This window comes from Aedes albopictus, chromosome 1 (assembly GCF_035046485.1).
Source record: "Aedes albopictus strain Foshan chromosome 1, AalbF5, whole genome shotgun sequence".
Classification (NCBI taxonomy): domain Eukaryota; kingdom Metazoa; phylum Arthropoda; class Insecta; order Diptera; family Culicidae; genus Aedes; species Aedes albopictus.
In genome coordinates, this window is record NC_085136.1 from 235,269,126 (window position 1) to 235,286,163 (window position 17,038).

Genomic DNA, 17,038 nt, shown 5'->3' on the forward strand with positions numbered 1-17,038 from the left:
TCATTAACATGTTTTCTTGGGACTTGAAATACGATTCACACAGAAGACCAGGGCCGGATTTACAAATGTGGGGGCCCGGGGCCACAGTATTGTGGGGGCCCTCTTTTTAGAGGATATTTTTTTTTCATTGTAAAAAATCCAGAAAATATGGAAAATTCTTCCAAAAATTAAGGTTGCTATTGAAGCTTAATAAGCGTAACTAAGAAAAAGGCATCCACTATAAACTAAGAATAGCAGAGATCCAGATATGAAAATCTGGTCTGAAGACGATTGTAAAAGAAATTTTATCAAGTAAATAACGCTTTATCTGAGAATGCCCATAGTATATAATTCCATTGATCAAGTCTAAATTCATGAAAAATTCCTTTAAGAAATTTCAAATTGAATTTTATAGGAGACATTTTTTTAAAATTTCAGATGAAATTTACAGCGCTATCTTTGGGGCCGTTATAGCAAACCTCCAAATAGAATTTCTTGCGGAATCATTGATGAAATCTATAGAGTTGTTGACCGATTACCAGTTTTTTTTGTAGAACTTAAGCATAAACATTCCTAACGCGACTTCGAGAGGGCTCCTTGTGGAACTTCAAGAGGTAAAAAACATAGTAGTTTTTTGGTGGAAATTTTACTAAAAGCTGCTGAAGAAATTTCATCGGAAATCCATAATGACTTCCTGATCGAATTTCTGTTTAACTTTGAATAGAATTATAAGTAAAATTTCATAATAATTTTTGGCGGACGAATTTTTAGCCAATTAAAAAAAAATATTTGAAAAACTTTAAATATTTCAGGATCTTCTTATATTTTCTACACAAATATCTACTGCAATTTTCATAAGGAACCTATGGATCTGTTAAGAGTTACACATTCAAGCCAGGAAGAAAAAAATATCATGGATTTAATCATATTGAAGAAAATTGGATTAGATCTCCACCTAAATCTGACCTAAAATTCTTGCTTGTTCCTTTAAAGAAATATTTCAACAATTCTGGGGCTCGATTTGAATAATTTATTAGTTTGGTAAGTGAAATCATACTCCACAATTCTAAAAACTTTTCTTTATTCTGATAGCAAACTTGCAAATCTTCAAAGAGCTATGTAGGAAATTTATAAAAATAACACCTATAATTTCGACAAAAATAAACACGAATTTTCAGTAGAAACTTTTTAACTCTCTATTCCATAGCGTTTAAGATTTCATCCAGAATTCAGGTAAAGATTTTCTTATATATTTTCGTAAAAATAACTTGTGCAATTCACAAGAGTGGATTTTCTGGAAAAGTTTGAAATTCTATTTAAAGGCAGATATCTGGTTCTTTCTAAATTGAAGCATAATATTTCAAACACATCTTGAGAGTAGTAGCACTTGGGATAAAAATTAAATCAAGATGTTTCCAGCACTACTTTTTTTTCGGTTCCCATTTTGTGGGGGCCCCTGGAATGTGGGAGCCCGGGGCCATGGCCCCCCTGCCCCCCCCCCCTTAAATCCGGCCCTGCAGAAGACAATAACGAAAACGTATTGCGACAGCCAACACACTTAAAAACACTAGAGAAAATTCTTGTGAATGCTGTAAATCTTCCCAGAACTTTTGAGCAACGTATTAACAGGGGCTCAGGTCCTATCATGAGCTGGCAACACTGTAAGACGCCGCGGCACAGGTTGTTTTCGTCCCGGATTTTTTCGTTTTTCGGGTTGTTTTACCGAATTTTCCTACATCCGTGACCACTCAATGTCCGGCTAAGTGCCCTAGTGGAACCTTCAAACGGAATTTCACAGTTTTTTTGTGGCCTTCCGCGGGAAATTTGCGTTTTTCTCAAACTCGAGTCTACGACAAGTCAGCTGACCTGTATTTATGTATGTGATAAGGGTGGGATTGTTATTTCCTAACCTATAAAGTGAATGCAACGGAGAAGATTATTTTTGCGGTGCAAAAACGAAAAAAAAAAACAGGAAAGTAAATATCGAGTAAACAGTATCAATGGCAGAAGTCGCGTCGGAGCAAACTGCCATCGCCGGGGCGTTGTGCTGATCGCATCGGGAAGATCGGCCACCGTCGGGGCCCCTGATAGTCGAAAATTCTGACCAAAGTGAAACAGAGTGCGTCCAGAGGCCAGATCGTTCCATATACTATATATATACTATATAGCCTATAGGCTTTCCACTGTCAGACTCGGTTGTAAATATTGTCTATCCGGTTGGAATCAAGACCGACATTCAATCAAAAATTGCAATTTTCTTGGTCCACAAGTGTCGCAACTGTTTCGCATCAAGTGCGCTGTGTGGCTGACAACAACGGGAAGGATGCGCACTACTTTTGACATGATTAAAAAACGTCGCGAGTTAGGTCGCGTCGCGACTTGATTGTGCGAAGTCCGGTTTGGTGGCGGCCCGACAATATCGCCGTTATCGTCGCGAATCAAACCTGAACTTGGACTTTATTGTTGTCATCTGCCTATGATGCAGAACTAGTGTGTTCAGTGAAGTCGTCGTCTAGTAGTGGTTATATCAATATGAATGCCGTAGACAGCTGCAGCAGCTGTGGCCGTGAGAATCCACCTACCCGAAAGAAAGAAAAGAAGAGCAAAAAATCATCGCTGGTAACCTGGATTTGTTGCGACAGTTGCGTTAAACGCTTTCACACCATTTGCGTCAAGATAAGTGATCATCTTGAACCGGAACTGAAAAATTACTGGTTCTTCTGTTCCAACTGCTGTATGAACGGCAACCTAATTGCCAGGACACAACCAGCCCCATGCCAACCGGCATCTAGTACAAGTACGCAAGAAATTGAGAAGAAAATCGAAGATCTTTCTGTGGAAATTCAAAAGTTTCGTGACGACATTGAAGGCTCGTGTTCCTCTTGGAAGAAGCAACTCGATCGGCTCCGGAATCGTTTCCACGAAGTTGAAAGGACATCCGACCGCCAAACCGAACGAAATCAATTTCTTGTCGGCATCGAACAGAAGCTAGCGACTATTGAGTCAGGAGCCAAGCTTGCCAACTCGGCAGCAAGTAACATCAATAGCTTCAGAATCGCTATTAACAAGGTTCCATATCGACACAATGAGAACCTAGGAGCTATTATCCAGAAAGTCCTCGACATTCTAGGAATCCCGCTTCGGATGTCGAACGTTATCAAATACATACTTCCGTCTTCCCGTCAAAGACTCAAAGTGGTCCAACCGCTTTATAACTCCTACGATCATTATCGTGTTCGATGATAGCGCAGCTAGATCTGCAGTTCTGGGTGAGTACTATAAAAAGCATAGGGAAGTTAAATTGTCCTTGCTTGACGATGAGCTTCCTCTAAACTATCGTTTCACATTGAACGAATTGCTGATAGGGTATTGGTTCCCTTATTAAGCATGTGGCTCCCATTTTCATCCCACGAAAAACAAAGGATTGAAGCGCTGTTTGTTTTGTTTCTTATTTTTGTATTTTTTGTTAGAAGTGAGCACCCATGAAAACAAAAAGAACGGAGTCAATTGGTGCCGTAATCGCTTGTTTTCGAATAGGATGAAAATGGGAGTATGAGATTACTGATGGAACACATACCCTACTTCCTGCATTTCGTCTACGAAATCTGGCACTAAGAATGAAACAAAGAAAGCTTATCAAATCTGTTTTCATTCGCAACGACACTGTCTCCGTTCGCATTGCAAACGAACCCAAGTACACCCTAGTGAATGACATCTACCACCTGCTGGAGCTAACTGGTGCGAAAGATGAACCGGAGAACATCAACGATTCATCTGTGTTCTTCGATGCACTATCTTCAGACTTTTCGGCATCCTCAACGAGTGCGTAACCTCCCGACAACTAGACGACGACAAAACGACATCCATGACTTCAAACAACCTAAAATTTCTTCGTGTTGGGCACCTCAACGTTCGAAGCCTCGAGCGGCACATTGACGGTGTCAAACTATTGCTTGACCAAACACACTACCATTTTTTCGGAGTGACGGAAACTAAAATGAGACAAACATCACCAGTTGGACCAATCACGATACCTGCCTACAATTTCATTAAGCACTCAATATCAACGAGACGCCGTAACAGGAAAAACGCTTTTGGAGGAGTAGGTATGTACGTCAGAAAAGGAATCAATGCTAAACCAATCATGAGATCATCATTTGATCCAACTACTCCCACCAATCAGCGAATTGAATTCCTAGCTGTTCAAGCAAGAATTAACGACTCAAACATCTGTGTAGTCGTTCTGTACAACCCTTCCGGAAGCAACCCCTTATTTGCACGACAATACGAACAGCTTTTGTTAAGCTTACTCGACTACCATTTCGATCGGGTCTTTCTGGTCGGAGATTTCAATATCAACGTAGCTGCATACCAAGCATCAGCGAATCTTTCAGCTTGGCAAAGGATACATTCCGCGTTCCATCTGACAATTCTGCCAACATCAGCCACCAGAATAACAGAACAGAGCTCCACCACGATAGATCTCCTTGTCACAGACTCTCCGGAATGTATTCTGAAGTCGAAAGCAGTGACCGCAAATTCTGTTGCAGACCATGAAACAATCTATCTGATAGCAGACACACGAGTTCCTGAAGCTCCACCTAAACGGATTAAAGTTAGGAATCTTCGCGGAATCGACCCTCTTCGGTTACAGGCGGATTACCAGACTAAGGACTGGTAGTCCGTCAACGAAGAAGCGAATGTCAATATCAAATCGCAATACATTACACGAGAACTGCTATCTCTGTTGGATCAGCACGCCCCGGAGCGAGTGATAACCGTTCGTAATAAACACACTCCATGGATAACAAACGAAATCCGTAATGCTATCGCCGTCAAAGACCTCGCGTACTCTCTGTATGTGCGAAATCCAAACCGGACCAGAGACAGCATTCATTGGCAGGACTATATCTCCAAGAAGAATAGAGCGAATAACTTGATTTCAGCTGCTAAAAAACGTTACGCGGCCTCCCAGTTTTCCCATGAGCTACCCGCCAAGAAATTGTGGTGTAACCTGAGGCGCGATGGAGTGCATAACAATCCCAGGAAAGATAACTCTGAATGCGACCTCGATGCTGATCGATTGAACAAGTTTTTCTCCGAGGGACACGTGAAAATGAAGCACCGTACGATTGATTCAACATCTAGCCGTCATCGACCTACAGGACATCAACCTCCGGACCAGCAAAATAGAAGATTCGAGTTTGAACACACTGACGTAAGATATGTGGCTAGAAACTTGTTTGCAATTCAGACAAATGCCAAGGGGATAGATGGGATTCCAATCTCTTTCATAAAAAATGTTGAGCCCATTCGTTCTCCCGCTTCTAACCCACTTGTTCAATGCAATAATCGACGCTCGTGTTTTCCCGTCCAATTGGAAACACGCAATTGTTACACCTATCCTGAAAACATTGTTCCCTAATCAGCCCAAGGACTTCCGCCCAATAAGCGTTCTACCTGCTCTGTCCAAGATCCTGGAAAAGATACTACTGAATCGAATCACAGCATACCTCGAAACCGCGAACCCTCCGTTATTGGCCGAACATCAATCGGGATACAGAAAGCACCACCACCGGATTGGCGAAGGTCACTCAGGACGTGTTCAGCAATTTTGACGACGACCGTTGCACCGTTATGGCGCTAGTATATTTTTCCCTAGCGTTTAAGGACAAACGTCTTGAAATCCCGCTTCAACAGTGCATCAGAACTTCAAACGCACAAATCTCAAGAAGCAAGCTTCACACAACAGTGCGTTTTATTATTCTGTTCTTGCTCACTTGTAATTGGCTTAAAATCAAAAGCTCAGGTGTGTTGGTTTTGTTTACGAGGAGATTTGTGCCCTCGAAATCGTGAGTAGGTGCCAAAGTCGGCCATTGTGGCGGCCATTTTGGGATTCTAACAAGTCTGTCCTTAACTGCGTGAAACATGATCTGCTTGGAAGAAAGCTGCAGAATGAGTTCGGGTTCTCCACCTCTGCCTGTTCGTTGATTACATCGTACCTCAGTCAACGCAGCCAGGCTGTTCACCACAATGGACACTTTTCTAGTCACCGTCCCTTAACCGATGGTACACCGCAAGGTTCGTGCCTGAGTGCATTATTGTTCACCATTTACATAAACAGCCTCCCGAGTGTACTACGATGCCAGTATCACCTGTATGCCTATGATCTACAGGTCTATGTTTCTGGACCAAAAAATGACCTCGATAGACTCATCACAGCACTGAACGATGATTTTCATGCGATAGAGTGCTGGGCCATAACCTTTCCAAATCCTGCCAAAACAAAGGCCATTATTTTTTGCAAAGACGGCATTGTGAACCCTAAGATTGATGTTCGTTTCTGCGGTGAAACTATTGACCTATCGGACGAAGTAACTAACCTTGGACTCATCATGGACTCTCGCTTGAAATAGTCCGGCCAAGTCAACAGTGTCACCATGAAAGTATACAACACCCTTCCCCGATAGTTACGCTACCAAGATGTCCTCCCCGCGGTCACTTAATCGCTTTAAGGCGCCTTCCACAAATCACGTAACGCTCTAGGTGGAGGGGAAGTCCGGAAAAACGTTACGGAGAAGGGAGGGGGGTAAAATGCCGATTTTAGCGTTACGTAATAAGTGGATGCTGCCTAAGGGTCGATTTCGACCGCAGGGAAACGGTATGACATTCGTAGCCAACTCCGAACCCTTGGTCCACCTCTTGTATAGTGTGTGAATTAGAAATTCTCCGAGTCCACGCCCCACCTCCTCTGTAGTTCCAAAATGGCTGATAGTCGTTGAAACGGCATTCCAGCCAAACTCATCCCTAAACATTCTCAATATTGTCCGGAGTTGTGTCCTCCCCGCATGCGGTCAACCATGGCAACCATGGCCTGAAAGAACCTGTGTCAGGTGGAATGTTACTTCCCCATGGCGCCTGTTAACACCTAATTATCTACCCTAGGGATAAACTTATAAGTCTACCTTTCTTTGGTGCAACTACCCCTCGCACGCTGCCATTTGACCATGGAGGACAATCTGGCGGTCCTGCGTATGCCTCTTGTACCGCGCATTCCGAAGCACTCTATGTCCTCCCCGATAAGGATACCGGTAGGCATCATACCAGTGATGACGCAGAGCGCATCATGTGACACGGTACGGTACGCACTCGCAACCCTCAGGCACCTCAGCTTATAAGTACATTTCCACTTAGCACGGTACTTAGCGCCGTGCCCTACGCGGGGCCGCCATACCTCGGACACTTGCCAGAAGCTTGCGCTTACTGGCATTCACCGCAGAACTATTGGACATCATCCGGGACATGTATCACTATAGCTGTGAAGGCTCTTTTGCAGGCGTCGACCTTCACGCTTCGAAGTGGTAGTACAATCGCTTCGGGAATCTTAAGGTCCCATTAGACGTGACAAATATTTGACCAAACAAGCCCAACAAATGACCAACACAACGTGAATCATAGCAACCTTGGATAAATGTTTGACTTCAAATGGCAAATATTTGGCATAATGACAAACAGCCTAATGGCACCTTTAAAAGAAATCCCAGCAGGAGTTCTCAGAGGGATTCCTGAAAGAGTTGCTGGAGTATCCACAGCAGAAATTTCTTGAAGAATTTATGCAGTAATCCCAGTTGGAAATCCTGGACAAATACCAAGAGGATTCTAATAAAAGTATCACGACGAGTGCAGGTTGAAAATCTACGAAAAACAAAGTTTAAACCAGAAAAAAATGCCGCAAACCATAAAAAATCACGTTTTTAAGTATTGTTTTGATAATATATGATAGTTTAACTTGCATAAATCACAGCGTTTACTACTATTACGACTAATAGCTCTCAATATCTGCTAGACTGTATTCTGGTTGAAATAACATACATTGGACGCCTCACATTTTGAGAAATGGCACCCAAAGTATTCAAATTTCAAGCATGAACCAATTGTATCATCTTTTAGACGTTCTTTTCAAATAAATCATGTTATAAATGAATGTGGTTCAAATCTAAAACTGATTTATAAAATATTCCTTCAGATTGAATGAAATAAGCCAATGTTTTGACGATGACATGCATTTTTGTATGAATATCTGATTTAAAATAAACAGGGTTCAACAATTCCTCTTGCAGTACTTTTGCTTGGCAATCTTCTAATTCATTTAGTAATTCAAATATCATACAGTTATACTTCAGAGGCATTGGGATACGTCTTTATTACTACACAGAACTATTTATTTTAGCTTTTATCAATCCCATTTTGATGTTTAACCAACTGAAACCTTTATAGTTTATTTTCTCACGGGGTTCTATACAATAATTTAAACAATTCCAACAATATTTTTGTGCCATATTTTAAAACAACTAATAAAGTTTACATTAGAGCGTTTACAGAAAGCATTTTTCTTAAATAAATTAATTTATCATCGTTTCTCCTAATCGGGAAAAATTTTTGTAATATTTCTTTGGATTTCACAAATAAATAAACTTTTAAGGTCAATTATCTTGCTAACACGTCAGAAGGCATTTAGGGTATATCTTCGAAATACACTCACGAAATTAAAAAAAAAATATATTGAAAACCAATGTTTCATTCACCTCTAGACAAAAAATGACATTTGAAGAGTTTTTACCCTCGTTTTTGTTTCAGTGTATATGTAAGTGTGATGTATCACCTTTTCATTAAACAGTACTAGATATTAGACCTGTTCACTTTGAAACTTTTTTCTCCGATTCTCCGTGACACATCAAATTATCAATCCACATGCAAAACCAAGTCTTCTGTCCGAAATTGAGCCAAATTGATGAAGATTTAAAGGTGTATCAAATCGATTTTGTGTTTTTTTAGCCGTTTTCACAGAAATTTACTCAGAAATTCACAAAATTGCTCCGAAAAGATGCCGGAGATACCGTTAGGATATAGTTAGAACAATACTCTACAACTTTGCCGAAGACACTACGGTGTTTAAATTGCGTATTTACATTATTTTTCGTAACTTTACATTATTTTTCGTGACTAAATTAATTAGCGATTATTCCTTTGTGCAACGAACATTTCGTCCATACATCGTTTTTGTGTAGGAATTCGTTTTCATTGACTAATTATCAAAAGTATGTCACGTTGATACTAAAAATCGCACAGAGTTACCAGCACGAATTAAAACAAAGTTACCCATGATTAAGACGTCATACCATCGTATTCTAATGTCTTTTGATTTAAGTATCAGAAATGGTGCAGATGATAAGGCTCGAGCCTGCGGATCAGAAGGTCCCAGGTTCAAGGTCAAATACATGATAAACTTTTTTTTTTCTTTCTTGTAGCAGTTAGGATGATGAATCTGTCATGGCTTACACGCAATCTCCCAAATAATAATGATCGGGACCTGCCAATTAAGCCCATTCCAGGACTAGCTAGATATTTAGTTTATACTTGTTGACACACGATGTCGACGAGATCAGCTGGGCGATATATTCAGCATCTGTTTGATAATGATAAATTTAGCTAAAACAATTCAATACGATGATGGAACTGCTTCTCGATGCAACATTTTACAGACAACTGTGGGTGGAGCTTACTTGTTATCTTTCTACCCACAAATCAGCACAACTACACGATGAAGGGAAACTTCATTCCTACTATGCACTCTACGGTTTCAAAACAATGCTATGATGCCAAATTGCAATGAGATGCAGTGCGTAGTTTCATCAACTTATAGGTGGATCGAGACGCAAAAAAAAATCCTATTCCAGGACTCGAACCTTGAATCTTCGAATCAACAATCTCATGCTAAACTATCTGCACCAAATTCAAAGTGATGCAGATGAGATAAAGAAGTGTAATGACGTTTAAATCATGGGTAACTTTGTTATGTTTTATGCTGGCAACTCTGTACAATTTTTAGTATCAACGTGACAAATTTTTGATAATTAGTCATTGGCGTATCTAGGATTTTTTTCTAGGGGGTGCCTGGGGGTGCCAGTTTCAGTGGCTCCAGGTAGTTTTGATTTTTTTGTAAAAAGAAATACCGATCCACCCTCAATTTCTTAGTACAATGATATACTGCGTCGCGGGAAAAACTAGCCCGATACGCGCTATAATTTAAAAAACAGTTTTTTTAATACGATCCGTTGTACTGACTTAACACTCTTCCCGCCATGTGAGGTTTGAGAACTTGAGAACTTGATTACGCATAATACATGGAATTCGTATTTTCAGTTTGAACTTTACAATCATCAGAACTCCTTTGTTTTGCGGATTGAATACATTGATTAAGAATACATTTTCAGGGCAATTTTTAGAAGTGAAAATCTCTTAAACTATAAAATATCAACAAATTTGCGTGTAACTTGTATTCATCGTGACATCCTCTTTGTTTATTGCATGATAACAACCCTTATAAAACAGTTTTCAAGAACAATTTTCCTTCTCTGTTGTGGAAATTAAGCCACTGTGTCCAATAAGCTAAACTGTTGTGGTATTATAAGAGCTATTAATACTAGAAATTGCAAAATCAGGATACATATTTGCATTTTTGGTTTGACCACAACATTCGATTTTTCTCTTCAGGATTCTAATTCAATGCTATAATATAATACAAGAAATTTGTGCTTTCGGCAAAACATTGTTTCGGTAATTTCTCAGGGAATATTCCCGGCAATTTATTTGGAAATTGTTTTGGAAATTTATTTTAATTAGGACTTCTTTCAGATATCTTTCAATAATTCCTTTGAATTTGGCAAATTTCTTCGGTAATTTCTTTAGGAATTTATTTGGTAATACGTCTCGAATTTGATACTAAACACCTTTTACGCATCCTTTGAATATTTCATCGGAAATTACAATAGAAATTCCTTCGGCAAATCCACTAGGAGTTAATTTGGCTTTTTTTTATTTCATTGGCAAATCTTTTGAAAAGTTTTCTCGTGAGTTCCTTCGCCAATATTTTAGTAGCTTTTCAAGCGATGTTTTGTTAATGTCAGCAATTCTATTGATATTTGCTTTTTAAAATTCTCCAATTACTCTTACACACTTAATTTGGAATACCGTATTCGGTAAATTTTTGATGAAAATAGAACAGCTGAATACAGCTATACTGCATTGTTTACCTTTTGCAGCCGGTTTTGATAGTTGGTGTACTGAGCCTCAGTAAAATCGATTACCGAAGCTACCGAAATAGTTCTGCTGAACAGGCAATTCAGGATTGAGTGTGTAGGCAATTTCTTTGGGAATTCTTTTAGTGAAGCCTTTGATAATTCATTCGACATTGACTCTGCCCAAGCAACACACATGTTATATAAAAGTTACGACAGCGCAAGTTTTGGTTGTATAGAAGTTTATTTTACGTTATTTGAACACTATGTTAGAATTACGTAAAATAAACTTCTATACAACCAAAACTTGCGCTGTCGTAACTCTATTATAACAAGTGTGTTTCTTGGGTGGGAAATTCCTCACTTTTTTTTGGAAATGTCTTCGGCAAGTCATTCTATTTTTTTCGGATTTTCGTCGATTTCGTGGACTTCCATTATCTATGCTATTATGTATTTCTCCACCAATTCCTTCGGAAACTCCTTCGGAAGTTCTTTTATAAATCTTTTCCATAATTTAAATAAAAATTCTTTAGACAATTTCTTCTAGATTTCTTCAGTAATTATGTAAGGAATTTCTGCAGCAGATGATTTCGGAACACCTTCGGCATTTCCGATGTTACTTGCATTGAACGTTTATTTGGGAATGTTATCAGCAAATCCTTGAAACTTCTATTATTACTTTAGGAACTTCTTCGGTATTCCCTTTGAAAATTAATTGGGCAATTTTCTTAGAGATTTCCTTCGAGAATTTCTTTGAAAAAAATCTCTGGTGATTCTTTAAAAATTTTGTTACTGCAAATACTTTTGGAATTCTTTCTAAATTTTCTTCAGAAATTCCTTTAATTATTTCGGAAAATTCCTTGAGAATTTCTTCGAATTTTTTTGTTAAATTTGAAAAAAAAAACAATCATGCCTGAGGAACCCTTAAAGAAACATCCATACTGCGGTTTAGCAAATACGAAGCCGTGTGTTCTCGAATCCCAACAGAACGCAATTATTTTTTCACAAACTCATCTCTCAGTTTGTCATTTAGCAACATTCTGTGCCTTCTAATTAGTTACAAGTTTTCCCCGTACATTCCTATAGAATTCACTAGAGATTTCTCTAGTAATACCTCCTAGGATTTCTCTGGAAATTCCAACTATTCTCGAAATGTGTTTAGGGATTCCTTTAGAGATTTCTATTGGGATTCCTTCAGCTAGAATTCCTTGAAGAAGGTCAAGAGGAGTTCCATGTGTTATACCATGATTAATTTCTAGAGTAATCCATGAATTCCTGGATGAGTTTTTAGAAAAATTCGAAAGCATTTATGGAAGTATCCTAGGAAAACTACCTAGAAGAATCCCGGCAAGAATTCCAGGTGAAATCTTTAGAGGAATTCCTGCAGGTATCACAGTAAAAATTTCTGAAGGAGACCTAGGAGGCATTCCTGAAACAATAGAAGCAGCAGGACTCGCTTATGGAATCCTAGGAGGAGTTCCTGGATGAAAGTCATGAGGAGTTCCTTGAGAAGTCCAACAAGAAATATTTAAGTAAAAAAAAAATCGCGTTAAGTACTGTTCATTTGAATTCCACTAAGAATTTGCATCCTTTGACAGATACGTATTTCAACCTCAACTGTAAGGTCGTCTTCAGTGTGTTGTACTTGACTCGACTCGACGAGAAATATTTGGAGAAATCCCAAAAAAATATTAGGATTTCCAGGTGGACACACCGAAGGTACTTCTGCAAGACTCCTAAAAGATCCCAGCAAGTTTTTGAAGGAATCTCTGGAGAAATTCTCAGAAGAATCCCAAAAAGAATTCTGGGAGGTATTACAGTAAGAATGACTGGAGGAGTCCTAGGAGGAATTGCTGAAAGAACCACAGCAGGAATGGCTTGAGAAATACAGCTAAAATTCCTGGATGAAGTTCCTGTAGGAATCCCATGGGAAATTTATGAGAGAATCCGTGGACAAAATATCTTGGAGGAAACACCGGAGAGTTTCTGAAGAAATTTCAGGAAATATCTTAGGAGGTATTCTTACACTCAGCAAAGTAAACTACCGAAATTCATCAAAATACCTTATGAAATTTGGCCATAACTGTAAAGTATGGATGCCATTAGAATACCTTATGAAAATTGAACATGCTTATTATGACCCAATTACATAAGATAAACTTATGAAAAGAGCAGAAAAATCACAAAATGATGCAGACTGGAATCGATCCATGAACGTCGAGATCACTGAGCTCGTATTCAACCCACGCGGCTATCGATGCTTGAGAATATCGTGTTGCTAAATGTGTATAAAAGCCAAACTGTGAGTCGATTCTGCGTCATAGACCGACCTTATGAAAATCGTTCTAGCCGTTATGAATTGTTTAAAGGCCAGTTCATAAGTTAGACCTTATGATAATCTTAGGTTTATTTGCCTGAGTGTAGGAGGGTTCTGGGATGTATCGCTGTAAAAACCTCAGCTTAAATCGTAGAAGGAATTGCTGGAGAAAACTGTACAGGAATTTCTAGAGAAACGCCATCAGGAATGCCGGGGGGAATCCATAAAACATCCTAGGAATACCTAGAGAAGTCCTTGCAAGAACCGGTAGGTATTCTGGAAGATATTCTGAAAGAATCTATAGAGAAGGCTTTGAAGGGATCGCAGGAGGATTTTCTGAAAGAATCTCAGGAAGAATTCCAGCCATAATACTAGGATAAATTCGTATAGGAATCACTGGGAGAATTTCTGGACGTATCATAGTAAGAATTTCTGGAGGATTTGCTGGAAGAATCACAGGAGGAGTTGTTTGAGGTATTCTTGGAGAAAGGCCAAAAATAGTTTCTGCAGGAATTCCATGAGGATTTTCTGGAGGAATCTTTGGATGAAATCTCTGGAGGAATTCCTGGATGAGTCCTTGGAGAAATCCCTGGTGGAGCAACCAAAGGAATTTCTGCAAAAAATCCAGGAATATTGCCTGGAAAGGTCTCAGCAAAAAGCTAGGAGAAAGCTCAAGAAGAATCCGTAGCATAATTTCTGAAGTACTACAGTTAGAATCGAGGAAGAATAGCTGGAAGAACCGCATGAATTGCTTGAGCAGTCACAGCTGGAATATCTGGAGGAATTCCTAGAACTCTGGGAGCTATCATAGAAATAATTTCTAGAGAAACCTAGGGTATCTTAAGAGAAGTTCCTCCAACAAATTCCTGGAGGAATACCTATAGTTCTCCTTGAAAGAATCGGTAGAAGTATACTGGATGAATCCCTGATAGAATCGTAGGAGGAATTTCTGAAGGAATCTCAAGAAGATTTCCCGAACGTATTGCCGCATGTAAGTATGCAAGGAGAAATCCCTAGAAGTATTTCTGAAGGAGTCCTAATGAGAATTGCTTGAAGAATTCCAGCTTTAATTCATGGAAGAAGGCCAATAGAAGTTCTTGGGAAAATCCCCTGTTGAATTTCTGGAAGAACCTCTGTAGAAAGTACTGGATATATGCCTGAAGAAATGTATGGAAGAACCAATAAAGGGATTTTATAAAAAAAAATCTCAGGAAGAATTTTGGAAACTTTGCTAGTAGAATCCCAGAAGGTACCACAGTGCTAATTTTTAGAGGAGAAGAGAAATTGCTGGAAGAATCGCAGCAGGAGTTACTTGAGAAATCCTAGCCACAATTCCCGGATGAAGGCCAATATAAGCGCCTGGAGGAATTCCATGAGAAATTTCTGGAAGAATCTCTGAATGAAATCTCTGAAGAAATTCCTGGAAGAATCCCCGGAAGCACTTCTGAAAGGATCCCAGGAAGATTGCTTGAATAATTCCAGCAGAAATTCCTGAAGAAATCCTAGCAAAATTTGCTGGATCAATCTCTGCAGAAATTTCTAGTATGAACAACCCCATCAGGACTGCCTGGAGTATCCTACAGGAAGTTTATTGAAGAAATATCGGGAGGAACCCATAAAGGAAGCCTAGAGAAATCACTGTACGAATAGATAGAGGTATTTCTGAAGGAATCTATGGGGAAGTATGTTGATTGTTCTTACCAATATCCAAAACGCCAAAACATACAACAGTTATATAAGTAATTCCGAGTGTGCTTAAGTTTTGTTCAATGTGCCATTAATAAATATTGGAATTATTTTGTGAAGTTTGAAATTTTGGGTGACTCAAGGTAAAATTCTAGGGGGTGCCAAATTTGTTCTAGGGGGTGCCAGGCACCCCTGGAACCCCCCCTAGCTACGCCAATGTAATTAGTCAATGAAAACGAATTTCTACACTAAAATGATACATGGACGAAATGTTCGTAACATATAGGAGCAATAGCTCATTAAATTAGTCACGTAAAACAATGTAAAATTACATTACTTTTACATGAAAAATCGTAAAAATATTGTATTTTTTCGTGATTTTTTAACGAAAATTGTTGAATAACTTTGAAATACGCAATTTCAACACCGTAGTGTCTTCGGCAAAGTTGTAGAGTACTGTTCTAACTATATTTTAACGGTATTTTTGGTAACTTTTTGGTGTAATTTTCTGGATATTGAAGTACATTTTCGTGAAAATGCTCGAAAAAACACAAAATCGATTTGATACACCTCTAAACCTTTATCAATTTGGCTCATTTTTGGACTGAAGCCTTGTTTTTGCATGTGGATTGATAATTTGATGTAACACGGGTAGGTCAAAAAAAGTGAACAGGTCTACTAGATATACTATCACTGCCATAAAAACGTTTTATCATAAAATCTTTTGTATGAGGTTCCTGGCATTTTTTTAGAAAATTTTTGGGCCTCGGTTAAACGAATGTCTATCACTGTATATGGAAAATCGGCAATGGGAGATATAATAGAATATGACACTACCAGAGCTGCTCAATACCAGTTATATCAGTTATCTGCCGTGGCGATCGGTTTAGGTTGATCACTCCACTCAATTTCATGTTTCCATGAAGATTGGGCTGACAAATCGTGGACGTTGCAGTTACTGCTCGATAATATGTACATGCATTGCAAACGCCTTGAAGTTATTGGACGTCCACTGTACTCATATCAATATTAGGCTTTCGACTAGCCCACAGATCCTTTTATGGCCACCAAAACCGCTTGAAGTTGTCAAAAGTTCGCGCAACCTCCACAGCACTAAAGTGGGGTCGCTCCAAGCAACGCGACGCGCCGGCCGATGATGAAGTAATCAACGACCGTCCAGCAAGGTCCAGCATAGCCTGATGCTGTCGGTTGATGCTCTCGACGAGGTCTCTATTATCTCTCGCTCGCATAGGCCTCACCTCGCAGCGGACACCTTCTTCAGCGTGCGCGATCGTCATAGCAGGCTCGTATTTTTTTGTCCATGATGAGCACTCAAGAGTCGAGAGGGGTCTTTCCAGCGACTCACACATTTCGGCCGAGGCGTGCGAGATTCAATTCACAACTTTTTTTTTCCCTCGGGTTTCGTCTTTAGGGGCCTTTCAGCTCAACTTCTTAGAAGATCCACCGGACACTCTCAAGAGGAGAGCGCGATGCCGATGATGGAGAGAAAGAGCCGTTGAATTGCAATTATCATAATTTCTATAAATATTATTCAAACCCCGAATGATTTTCTCGAGTGGTCGTCCACTTGAAAATTCAACCATTGAATGCTTGGTCTGTACGGGTACCTCTCCGACCGATTTTTGGAGACCCCTGCTCTGTCGTTGCCTCTCCTCCCCCCCCCCCCCCCACACCGACTGTTCTGTGTCCCGTAGGTAGGCTGGAGCACCCCGAAAAAGGGAAATCGTCGTCCACTCGATCATAATTTTCCTCGGCTTTGTTTCCCCGTTTGCTCTCTCGCTTGGCCATGCCGTGAACCAGCTTGCTGGACCGATGATGCTGAAGAGAATTCGTTTTATTTTTTTTTTTGTCTGGACCGTAGACAAAACAAAACACACGAGAATTGCCCTCTTGAAGACGAAGAAAAGATTGTGTGGTGGTGATGGCCTTCAGCAGCCAGCAGCGCCTGCCTCATCGT